Raw genomic sequence first — 13,101 nt, forward strand, 5'->3', positions numbered from 1 at the left:
ATTTGCACTAATGAAAATAAACATCATTGATCATACATAATGAAGTGAGTAGGGTACAAAAATTTAAGCCATCGATTACTTAAAATATAGAATCACTATTCACTAGTATTCATGAAAAGTTGGCATAAGTACGATAAAAAATTTATAAGTTTTTATTTCCATATGCAGCATAAAAGTTTAGACTACAACCCGAAAAGAATATATAATACATCTAGTATGAAACGGGAGCACATATTTGTGTTTTTACAGCAATTTCCAAATATGAAGATTGAAACTAGACAGCTGAAGAAGCCTGACACATAGCCCTTGTCAAAATAAATATGCAGCTGGGGAAAAATCAGCAAGGCAAAACACAAAATTGCTGACAAAATATAAGACAAGTATAAAAAAACAGAGAAAGAAACATCACTTGTAAGAAGTCCAAACTCCGTAAGAAGACAAGAAAGGGTCATATCGGATACAATGTCAACTGAAAAAACTACAACACCATCTCTGAAAGATCATCTACATCCTCATCAAACTATATAGAACATCATATTTATCCAATATGATAAGCAACTAAATTACACTCTACATGGGTCCTACTAGTCGACATTATTGACTTACCCCGCTCATTATATAAAACCTGTGAGATTTATTATATAAAACCTGACAACATGCAAGTGCATTATCAAAACCTTATGCAAAATATTTCAATAATAAATTCTGACATCTTTTACAGAATGTTGTGTCTCCTAAATAATATATCGAATAGTTGGCAGGTATTCAACACATCTAAGAACAAGCAAGCATGCATACAAATTATGAAACCTGAAATCAGAATACAAGAACACATCCTACAACTCTAGCGGGATTTTAAGGAAAAAGAACTCTAGCGGATGATAAAAACATCAATTCTGATTCACAAACCTGTGATGCTGCTTCAAAGGGCCAAGAATAGAGAGAATCGCCAAGAATAGAGAGAATCGCCAAGAATCGCCTCAGAAACACCAAGAATCGCCTCAGAATCGCCAAGAATCGCCTCAGTAGTGGTGTATTTTTGAATTTAAGGTTAGTTTCTGTGTGTATCTGTGTGTAAAGGAAAACGACTACCGCAATGCTTCATTGTGGGGACGCAATGAAACATTGCGGTCCTAGATTTATTTTTATTTAATATTCGATATAATATTTAACATTATTAATGTTTTCAAATATTCAAATATTTTCATTTATTATTAAAAATATTGAATAATTAAAATATTTAAATATCAAAATATTTTTATTTATTATTTTAATATTTATTATTAAATATTTAAATATATTAATTTCATTTTAATGTTTCAATACTTTTAAAATATTGAATATTAAATATAATATTTAATTTATTATAAAAATATTTTATAGTATTTTTTAATATACAATCTTTAATGCATTTTGCTTTTGATATGACAAGATTTTACTGTTTTTTATGACTTATGGTTTGGTTTATAGATGTTTTTAATATTGTAGTATGGTTATGTTTAACGTTGTTACTATGAAATGGAAATTGTGGCGCCCTCCAAACCCGGGTCAGAAGTTTGGGGTCCACACACACACCTTAATTATAACCTGCTTATAACAATAATAAAGATAATAATAATATATGCAGTGACCCTACTTACCAACCACCACGGACCGCAACAGGTTAAAGTATGCACACAAGCCAAACACACTAATATATTACAAACCGTTCAAATCCCAACTATTCAAACTCAAACTGAGTATTAAACATTATTACAAACTTTTACAAACTTAAATTATTCCAAAAGAAGCCTACTAGCTCAGCTTTCTCAACCTGAACCCCTAGCTCTCGCGCTGGACTAGGGATCCTCTTTACCAACTGGTTCCTTTTTAACTGGAAAGAATATAAACAACATCGTACAAATGAGCTAACTAGCTCAGCAAGTCACAATGACAAAACTGAGAATAATGATCATCAGGTGAATATGATTATGATATCAAGTGAACAATGGATTAGGATTTAGAATTGGATATTATACTTTTAATTTAAAAACCAAGGTTAGGCTGCTGATCAGTCACGCACTAACCCCGAGCAAGGCACACAACATTGCTCTAACTACTGGATCCAAGACACACATTGGCCTAACTTGACCATTATATGGTCTGACCACGAATCTGGTCCACAATTTTATAAAAACAATCCAATTCTAACATAATAATAGAATATGCAATAGTAAACAATAACCGAAATCATTAACAACAATAAATGTTTAACAATGAAAGGGTTTCAATCCTTGTAAGGATCAATAAGGCAATTTAAAAGCTTGGATGCTAGGTAATGAAAGAATTGGATAACAAATGAATCAACGTTTCAAGGTTTCAAGGATTTGGTCTTTCAAAGTATAAGATACCATGGGTTGAGTATATAATAGTTCATTTCAGTGTTTGGTATTTAGTTTGTATGTATTTGTAGAGTAGTATCGTAGATTTGTGGTTCTTGTTTGGGTATACAATAATCAATGGATTAGAAAGAATATGATTCATGGCTCAAGGACAATAACTAAAATCAGGATTTAGGTTTCTGTGCTTCAAAGCACTTGCAATATCACAGGATTATCAAGTACTACAATATCTCGAGAAAGTTCAGAACACTTGCCTGGTATTAGTTTATTACACTGCACTCGCTTCCAATCACAAATGTTTTACTCCTCAACTACCTGTTTCCCTTTCCTACGTCTTGCCTCTTCTGCTCACATATCATAACCATCTATCAATAATTTACTCATGGAATTCTATTCAACACATACTTCTATCTACCCTTCGTTTTACCCAAATTCGATTAACGGATTGAAAGTTATGCAATAATCAAGTAAATACTGAATATATAGATCGATAGTCAATTAACAAGTCACATATAGCACATAATACATCACGTAATCAATGATATATTATTTATAAAGAAGTCTCGGGTCATAAATAGGCTTTCTAGTATTTAAAATGATTTTTAAAACATTTTTCGGAATTAAAACGGGTCGTTGGATCAATTTCGGGTTAATAAACAGGGTTCGGTTGGCCCATTCTGGCTCCGAAATAATTTTAGAATAATTATCGAGTCTTGGAAATAATTTAGAATAATATTTTAAAGCTCGAAACTATTTTTCAGAATTTTTAAATCATTTTTAAATAATTAAATCTAATTAAATAACTAATTAAAATCAATTAATAATTAATTAAATCAATTAATCAATTAATTTTCGAATTAATTGACCAATTAATCAATTATAAATTAACTGAAATTAATTAACTAATTAATTTAGATTTATTTGTGAATTAAAAATAATTTTCAGAATTAAAATAATAATTTTAAGAATTTTCAGAATTTAAAAATGATTTTTTATAATAAAAATAAATAGGAAATATGATATTTAAACATTTTATAAACAGGAATCCTAAATTTGCAAAGTCTGGAAACTTCAGGGACCTAACTGCATCGTTTTCAAAAGTTGGGGTACTAAACCGTAATTTTACACCCCGTCGCCGGAAAATAGTCGGGTTCGCCGGAGAACACGATTCCGACCTCCTCACCTTACCACAAGCTCCAGATCACATCTACACAACATCAGGAACACAACCATGCAATCAATTCATCCTAACAATCCCTGAGTTCGCCGGAATTTGGCCGTGAAGTTTTCCAGTTTCCGGCGAACATCGGAAAACTTCAAAACACAACTCCCTTCTCTACAGACCTCGTTGGTTCATGAAACTTATACGACTATATTGCAAATTTCACAGAGAACACAACCCACTATAACACAACATCAATCTATCACATAATAAGAAACCCCCAAATTTCAATTAAGAACATTCATACGGGTTATAAACCCTAATTTTGAAATTCGAAAATTAAACCCACTTTTGAGCATGTTATTGAACTCCAAATCAGACGTATGACATATGAAAATCATCAGGAAAACAAGCTTTACAACATGTAATCATCAAATCATACAAACAATCATCCGAACAAAAATTCATATTTTTAATAAAATAAATTCGAAAATAAATAAATTTTTAGAAAAATAACCTTGATTTCTGCAGTGAAACAAAGCTCAGAATCTGATAGAACACCTCAAATCCTTCGTTTTGGTTACTCAAGCTTTGAAAACAGAGATCGGTAACGCCTTCGTTTTGCTGTTTGATTCTTAGAACATTTTATGTAATTAGGGTTTTTCTCTGAAAATTATATAATTAACTATCTGCAAATGATTTTTGATACGAAATAAAATACGGTAAAAGGCTATTTATAATTACGGAAAATTAGTATCCCGTTGGATCATTCCCGATATAAAACGGTACGTTTATTTGTAAAAACTGATCCAAACGGTATCGGTTTTCGGAATAATTATCCAAATCAGTACAATTTGTACTGCGGTCTTGGTCTCAGCGCCCGGTTACACGTATTACGAAGTGATAATTGGAATAGTTTAATAAAAAGCTCCCGTTTATCGAAAATACGGGTTTTATTGATTTACCGAAACGAATATTGTATCGAAAATGTTGCGCCGGGACCCGCGCAGGACAAACCGTACGCCGGATCGAAAAAGTCGAAACATGGAATATGCTCGGAATATTACAATTAGGTTAGGAAGGAGTTCTCGAAAGAGTTTCGGGTTCCAAAAATGTAACAACGGGTGACGTCGGTTGATTCCCGTTTGACATATAAAAATTAAAATACTCAATTAATATTATTTTTGAATATTCAAGTACAGATAACACTTAACAATTAGCTCACAGAATAGATACTGAACACACATAATAATTATATAATAGCAAAAATAATTACACGATATATCCCGGATATTACATCCTTCCCCCCTTAAAAGGATTCTGTCCTCAGAATCTCTAAGAAAACAAATAAGGGTACTTTTCTCTCATATCACTTTCTAACTCCCAGGTTGACTCTTCAACCTTAGGGTTTCTCCACGATACTCTTACTAACTTTACCACTTTATTTCTCAATACTTTCTCTCTATCCTCTAGAATCTCTATCGGACTCTCTACATATGATAAATCTGCTTGAAGTTCTATTGGCTCATATTCTATTACATGCCTGGAGTCTGGATTATATTTCTTAAGCATTGATATGTGAAAAACATTGTGAATGTGCTCCATGTGCGGAGGTAACGCCAACTCGTAAGCTACTTTGCTAATACGCTTTAGGATTTCAAAAGGTCCGACATATCTTGGGTTTAGCTTCCCTTTCTTCCCAAACCTCGTTAGTCCTTTCCACGGTGATACTTTCAATAATACTAAGCTTCCTTCTTCAAATTCCATGTCTTTTCTTGACTGATCTGCATATTTCCTTTGACGATCTTGTGCGGCTATTAATCTTTTCTGGATAATTTCAACAACTTCCTTTGTCTGTTACACCAATTCAGGTCCGAGTATTTTGCGTTCTCCTACTTCGTCCCAATATACCGGAGATCTACATTTGCGTCCATAAAGGGCTTCATAAGGTGGCATCCCAATACTAACGTGATAACTGTTGTTATAAGCAAACTCTACCAGGGGTAAATGCTCGTCCCAACTTCCTTTGAAATCAATAGCACAAACACGTAGCATGTCCTCGATTGTCTGGATCGTTCTTTCACTTTGGCCATCCGTTTGGGGGTGATAGGCTGTACTCATATTCAATCTTGTTCCCAAACATTCTTGAAAACTTTTCCAAAATCTTGAATTAAATCTTGGATCTCGATCAGATACAATAGACACTGGAACTCCATGACGAACTACGATCTCTTTCAAGTACATATGAACTAACTTATCGAGCGAAAATCTTTCATTTATAGGCAGAAAATGAGCTGACTTGGTAAGTCTATCTACTATAACCCAAATGGCATCATGATTAGCCTTTGTCCTTGGTAATCCAACTATGAAATCCATGGTAATATGTTCCCACTTCCATTCTGGAATCTCCAATGGTTGTAGCAATCCGCTTGGTCTCTGATGCTCTGCTTTAACTCTCTGACAGGTATAGCATTTGCTAATCCATTCGGCAATTTCCCTCTTCATATTTGGCCACCAATAATTCTTCTTTAAATCTCTGTACATTTTGGTACTCCCTGGATGGATGGAATATCTTGAACTATGTGCCTCTTGTAAAATTTCATTTTTCAGCTCCGTTACTGGTGGAATCCAAATTCTTGAAGAAAACCTAAGAATACCTTGATCATCTTGTTGCGTGCATAATTCCTCACCTACCAAACTATTTATATCTTGATCCATTACCTCTTTCTGGCATTTCTTTATTTTCTCCAATAACTCTGGTTGGAAAATCATATCGTACACTTTTGCTTCCTCAGGCTTGCAAATTCTAATCTCCAATTCCAATTTTTGAAATTTTTTTTATATATCTCTTCAGGTAGGGATAATACATTTAACTTTTCCTTCCGACTTAACGCATCTGCTACAACGTTCGCCTTACCGGGATGATAATTAATCGAGCAATCATAATCTTTGATCAATTTTAACCATCTCCTTTGTCTCATACTAAGTTCCTTCTAGGTAAATATATATTTCAAACTTTTGTGATCCGTGAAAATCTCACACTTTTCTCCATACAAATAATGTCTCCAAATCTTCAAAGCGAAAACTATAGCTGCTAACTCCAAATCATGAGTAGGGTACTTCTGTTCGTGTGGTTTCAATCGCCTTGACGCATACGCAATCACCTTGTCGTGCTGCATAAGAACATATCCTAATCCTTTGTAGGAAGCATCGCTATAAATTACGAAATTCCCTTGATCGTCTGGAAGTGACAAAACAGGTGTTGTGATTAATCTCCGCTTCAATTCTTGAAAACTTTCTTCACACTTGTCATTCCATATAAACTTTTCATTCTTTCGTGTAAGCTTTGTCAATGGTGTGGCAATCCTTGAGAAATTCTGAACGAATCGTCGATAATATCCTGCCAATCCCAAGAAACTTCTTACCTCAGTGGGTGTTCTCGGTCTTTCCCAATTCGTAATTGCCTCGATCTTTGCTGGATCCACTTTGATCCCTTCGTTACTGACTATGTGTCCTAAGAACTGAACTTCCTGTAGCCAAAACTCACACTTCGACAATTTAGCATATAACTTCTTTTTCCTTAAAATCTCCAAAGCTGTCCTCAAATGTTCCGCATGATCCTCCTCCGTCTTTGAATAGATCAAAATATCGTCTATAAATACTATAACGAACTTATCCAAATATTCCTTGAAAATTCTGTTCATCAGGTCCATAAACGCTGCTGGGGCGTTGGTCAATCCAAAAGACATCATTAAAAACTCGTAATGCCCATACCTTGTTCTGAAAGCTGTCTTTGGTATATCTTCTGGTTTAATCTTCAGTTGATGATATCCCGATCTTAAATCGATTTTGGAGAAATACTTGGCTCCCTTCAATTGGTCAAACAAATCATCAATTCTGGGTAACGGATACTTATTCTTAATCGTCAACTTGTTGAGCTCCCTATAGTCGATTCATAGTATCATGCTTCCATCTTTCTTCTTGACAAATAATACCGGTGCACCCCACGGGGATACGCTGGGTCTAATTACTCCTTTCTCTAACAGCTCTTGCAATTGCTTTGCTAACTCTTTCATCTCAACGGGCGCCATTCTATATGGGGCCTTGGATACTGGTTCTGTCCAGGTGCTAAGTCAATTGCAAATTCAAATTCTCTATCTGGAGGAAGTCCTGGTAACTCGTCGGGAAATACGTCTGGAAATTCATTTACAACTGGAATATCTTCAAGTTTTGCTGGCTCTTGACTTTTGTCGATCACATATGCTACGAAATGCTCACATCCTTGTCGTAGTAACTTCTTGGCTTGAATCATCGTTAAGAACTTCTTTACCTGCTTCTGTCCCTTGAACGTTACTATTCTTTCGTCTGGCGTTTTCACCATTACTTTCTTATTTCGACAATCTATCTGAGCATCATGCTTAGATAACCAATCCATTCCTAATATAACGTCAAATTCTCCTAACTTAAACGGTATCAAATCTACACAAAACTTACTACCAGAAATCTCAATCTCACAATTCCCACAAACTTGATTAACAGTTACACGTTCTTGATTTGTTAATTCCACAATCATTATTTCATTTACATACCCAACTGGACAATTTAACTTACTAACAAAATCTTGTGAAATAAACGATCGAGTTGCTCCCGAATCTATTAACACTTTGGCACATAAAGAGTTCACATTAAGCGTACCTGCCACAACATCCGTATCCTGGATCACATCCTTCACCGACATGTCAAAAACTCTAGCCCTCGGAGTCTCATTCACTGTTGGGGTAGATCCCATAATCCTTAATGCATTACTGACTGGGGTTGGTGTCTTGCAATCTCTGGCCATATGTCCTGGCTTCCCACATTTAAAGCATGTAAATCCAATGACTGGAACTTTCACTGCTGGATTCCAGATAGGTTGATCCTTATTTGCTGGCTCTCTTGCTGGCTGATTTCGGCACTCCCTCGAGTAGTGCCCTTTCTGGTTGCATTTAAAACATACCACATTCAACTTGTTACAAACTCCTCCATGCTTCTTCCCACATACTTGACAATCTGGAAAAGTTAATCTCAACTGATTCGGCTGATTCACATTAGCTGAACGATTGCCCTGGCCTCCGTATCCTACATTTTGTCTCCTGAAATTAAAATTTCTCCCTGGCTGAAACTTGCCCTTCTTAAAATTTGGAAATTTCCCGGTTTGTGACTGACCCTCACTTCCCTCAACTTTCCTTTTCTTGCTTTCCTTTTCTTTCTGGAACATCTCACTCTCTGTCTTTGCGATCATAGCTTTCCGTACAACCCCGGCATAGGTATCCAATTCAAAAATAGCTACCTTCCCTCTGATCCATGGCTTCAAGCCTTGCTGGAATCTCTTAGCTTTCTTTCTATCAGTATCAACATACGATGGCACATACCTTGACAATTCCTCAAACTTCCCCTCATAATCTGTTACCGACATGTTCCCTTGCTTTAATTCTAAAAACTTCAGCTCCATTTGATCCTGAACAAACTGAGGAAAATACTTTTCTAAAAACAATTCCTTAAACCTTTCCCAAGTAATAACATCTGTGCTTTCCAATGTTTTCACCATTTCCCACCAATAGGTGGCCTCATTCTTCAGATAGTAACTTGCAAATTCAACCTTCTGCTCCTCTTTCACTTTTACCAAGGCAAAAGCCTTCTCTATTTCCTTTAACCACATATTTGCTTCAATTGGCTCTAAGGAACCCTTGAATTCTGGTGGGTTTACTGCCTGAAAAGTTTTGAAAGTTACCTGGGGATTGGTCTGTCTCTGTTGTTGTTGTGCCAGGTGAACTGTTTGTTGGGCCAGGTGAACTGTTTGTTGGGCCAGGATTTGAAGAATCTGGGCTATTGCTGGGTCCATGGGTCCTGGGTTCACATTCTGGTTTATATCATTTTGGTTATTATTGTGGTTGTTGTTGGTTTCTTCATTCTGGGTGTTGGTGCGGGTATTTCTTCTGAGAGGCATTTTCTGTAAAGAATCAATCAATTTATTTAGCTTTTGAATCAAATCTTTGTATAAAAGAAAAGTTTTGTAAAATAGAAATATCTCTTTTTGAAAACAGTTGTAACTAAGTAAATTGCATGCTTTTTTACAGAATATAAATAGTTATGGAAAACAGGGCACATGGTATCATAGGATATACTGGTGCAATAAATAAGGTAAAGTAAAACAGGTGCAATAAAGTAAATGACAGTGTTGGAAAGGAAAAGATACTGATATATAGATCAAAAGTTTTAGGTAATACAAGCGTAAAGACGCTTCGAAAGTAAAAGCAAAAATGGTACAACAACCTACTCACTAGTCAGCATCGCTAGTCTATAAATACAACTCAAAAGTCTTCTGATACACACTACACACTACTGTCCATACTACATAACCATAACAATACTGCTCAGCATCTCCATCTCAAAATCTCTAACTCAGCTCCAAGGAAACTCTGGTCCTGCCAGCCTCTCAAAGTCCTCCATCACCTCAGTAGCCCAGCCCAGCAGTGCATCAGGGCCTCTGCCAGGTAGTGTAGCTCCATGTAGCCTAGCCTCAAGAACCCTCCGTGTCACATGAATCTCCTCTCGAAGCTCCCTCACACCACGATCAACATCTGTAGTCCTAATGATATGCTGTAACTCTCTAATCTGAGCCAACAAGGAATCACGCTCCAATAGAAGAGCCTCATACCGGTAATAAGGAACTGGGGGCAATGTAGACTGGAATGGGGCACTCGCTACTGAATGCCCAGTGGAATCTGAATCAGCTGGTGGGGGTCCTCTGACAGGTGGCCTCATGCCTGGAGGTGGAATAGCCAGCAATGGTACGGGCTGCAACACCGGTGGAGGTAGAATAGCCAATGCTGGTGGAATAACAGGACGTGGATCCGATGCTGGTGCTCCAACTGAAGGCTCTGAGTGATCAGCTGATACGGGAATAAAAGAGTCGGCCATCTCTGCTATCTGAAATCATATCGTAATATAAGAATCTCGTACCACGACGCAAACTATACTAATACCAGTTATACCATAACACTCAACCTCTCGACGTTCTATCATCCTATACCTTACTTCTAATCCTATCCCTCTACCCATTCCCGTCAACCTAGGCTTGTGTCAGTGACTTATAACCTATAGCTCTGATACCAAACCTGTGGCGCCCTCCAAACCCGGGTCAGAAGTTTGGGGTCCACACACACACCTTAATTATAACCTGCTTATAACAATAATAAAGATAATAATAATATATGCAGTGACCCTACTTACCAACCACCACGGACCGCAACAGGTTAAAGTATGCACACAAGCCAAACACACTAATATATTACAAACCGTTCAAATCCCAAACTGAGTATTAAACATTATTACAAACTTTTACAAACTTAAATTATTCCAAAAGAAGCCTACTAGCTCAGCTTTCTCAACCTGAACCCCTAGCTCTCGCGCTGGACTGGGGATCCTCTTTACCAACTGGTTCCTTTTTAACTGGAAAGAATATAAACAACATCGCACAAATGAGCTAACTAGCTCAGCAACTCACAATGACAAAACTGAGAATAATGATCATCAGGTGAATATGATTATGATATCAAGTGAACAATGGATTAGGATTTAGAATTGGATATTATACTTTTAATTTAAAAACCAAGGTTAGGCTGCTGATCAGTCACACACTAACCCTGAGCAAGGCACACATCATTGCTCTAACTACTGGATCCAAGGCACACATTGGCCTAACTTGACCATTATATGATCTGACCACGAATCTGGTCCATAATTTTATAAAAAAAATCCAATTCTAACATAATAACAGAATATGCAATAGTAAACAATAACCGAAATCATTAACAACAATAAATGTTTAACAATGAAAGGGTTTCAATCCTTGTAAGGATCAATAAGGCAATTTAAAAGCTTGGATGCTGGGTAATGAAAGAATTGGGTAACAAAGGAATCAACGTTTCAAGGTTTCAAGGATTTGGTCTTTCAAAGTATAAGATACCATGGGTTGAGTATATAATAGTTCATTTCAGTGTTTGGTATTTAGTTTATATGTATTTGTAGAGTAGTATCGTAGATTTGTGGTTCTTGTTTGGGTATACAATAATCAATGGATTAGAAAGAATATGATTCATGGCTCAAGGACAATAACTAAAATCAGGATTTAGGTTTCTGTGCTTCAAAGCACTTGCAATATCACAGGATTATCAAGTACTACAATATCTCGAGAAAGTTCAGAACACTTGCCTGATATTAGTTTATTACACTGCACTCGCTTCCAATCACAACCGTTTTACTCCTCAACTACCTGTTTCCCTTTCCTACGTCTTGCCTCTTCTGCTCACATATCATAAGCATCTATCAATAATTTACTCATGGAATTCTATTCAACACATACTTCTATCTACCCTTCGTTTTACCCAAATCCGATTAACGGATTGAAAGTTATGCAATAATCAAGTAAACACCGAATATATAGATCGATAGTCAATTAACAAGTCACATATAGCACATAATACATCACGTAATCAATGATATATTATTTATAAAGAAGTCTCGGGTCATAAATAGGCTTTCTGGTATTTAAAATGATTTTTAAAACATTTTTCGGAATTAAAACGGGTCGTTGGATCAATTTCGGGTTAATAAACAGGGTTCGGTTGGCCCATTCTGGCTCCGAAATAATTTTAGAATAATTATCGAGCCTTGGAAATAATTTAGAATAATATTTTAAAGCTCGAAACTATTTTTCAGAATTTTTAAATCATTTTTAAATAATTAAATCTAATTAAATACCTAATTAAAATCAATTAATAATTAATTAAATCAATTAATCAATTAATTTTCGAATTAATTGACCAATTAATCAATTATAAATTAACTGAAATTAATTCACTAATTAATTTAGATTTATTTGTGAATTAAAAATAATTTTCAGAATTAAAATAATAATTTTTAGAATTTTCAGAATTTAAAAATGAATTTTATAATAAAAATAAATAGGAAATATGATTTTTAAACATTTTATAAACAGAAATCCTAAATTTGCAAAGTCTGGAAACTTCAGGGACCTAACTGCATCGTTTTCAAAACTTGGGGTACTAAACTCTAATTTTACACCCTGCCGCCGGAAAATAGTCGGGTTCGCCGGAGAACACGATTCCGACCTCCTCACCTTACCACAAGCTCCAGATCACATCTACACAACATCAGGAACACAACCATGCAATCAATTCATCCTAACAATCCCTGAGTTGGCCGGAATTTGGCCGTGAAGTTTTCCAGTTTCCGGCGAACATCGGAAAACTTCAAAACACAACTCCCTTCTCTACAGACCTCGTTGGTTCTTGAAACTTATACGACTAGATTGCAAATTTCACAGAGAACACAACCCACTATAACACAACATCAATCTATCACAGAATAAGAAATCCCCAAATTTCAATTAAGAACATTCATACGGGTTATAAACCCTAATTTTGAAATTCGAAAATTAAACCCACTTTTGAGCATGTTATTGAACTCCAAATCAGACGTATGACATATGAAAAT

This window comes from Apium graveolens, chromosome 9 (genome assembly GCF_009905375.1).
Source record: "Apium graveolens cultivar Ventura chromosome 9, ASM990537v1, whole genome shotgun sequence".
Classification (NCBI taxonomy): domain Eukaryota; kingdom Viridiplantae; phylum Streptophyta; class Magnoliopsida; order Apiales; family Apiaceae; genus Apium; species Apium graveolens.